The following is a 731-nucleotide window of genomic DNA, read 5'->3' as shown; positions in this document are numbered from 1 at the left end:
CTGTTGGGTTTCCTGGGATCTCTAGAGCGAATCCTATACCTAAGAGATCGTTTCTAGGGTTTGCGCAGCGGATATAAAACAAAAATTTAATAAACCCTAGAACCATGCTTCTAATGAATCGTAGAAACGTTAGAACGCTTACCTCAATCGATCCGGGGCCTGTATCAATCGAAGAACACGTCTGATCACGAAAGGCAGGAAGAATACCTCACCCTCTACACGTATTCACACCACGGGATGGATTCCAACGGTTGGAACTTGTCTGCTAGGACTCGAATCTCTATTCGATATGTGCACCGAGAAATCTCGAGACTTAGAACTCGTTTTTGGATCTCCAAAAACTCTCTCTTTTCTGCCAAAAGTCGGCTCTTTTTGTCTCTCACGAGTTAGGGTTTTTAATCTCCTTCTTATAAGGTGATTTAACCCTAATTCGGTTTAATTTCGGTTTAATTTCGGAAAAATTGAAGCCCGGAACGGACGGTCTAGAAATACACGCGGACCGTCCGTTCCAGCACGTAGAACGGCGGTGCTAGTGGCCCGTCCGTTCCAGACCTTCTGGAACGGACAGTCCGTTCTGGACCGTCGGGTCTGGCACGGCGGACCGTCCGTTCCGGACCCTTCCGTCTTGGTTTTTCTGTCGTTTTCTCGCACGTTTTGTCCTTCCCTGCGTGTGTGACCCTGTAGGCTCATTCGATATAGCAGTATAGTCCGAAATCTCTATTCCGGATATA

Source organism: Tarenaya hassleriana, unplaced genomic scaffold, assembly GCF_000463585.1.
Source record: "Tarenaya hassleriana unplaced genomic scaffold, ASM46358v1 Cleome114, whole genome shotgun sequence".
In the NCBI taxonomy this organism is placed as follows: Eukaryota; Viridiplantae; Streptophyta; class Magnoliopsida; order Brassicales; family Cleomaceae; genus Tarenaya; species Tarenaya hassleriana.
This window is presented reverse-complemented; position numbering follows the sequence as displayed.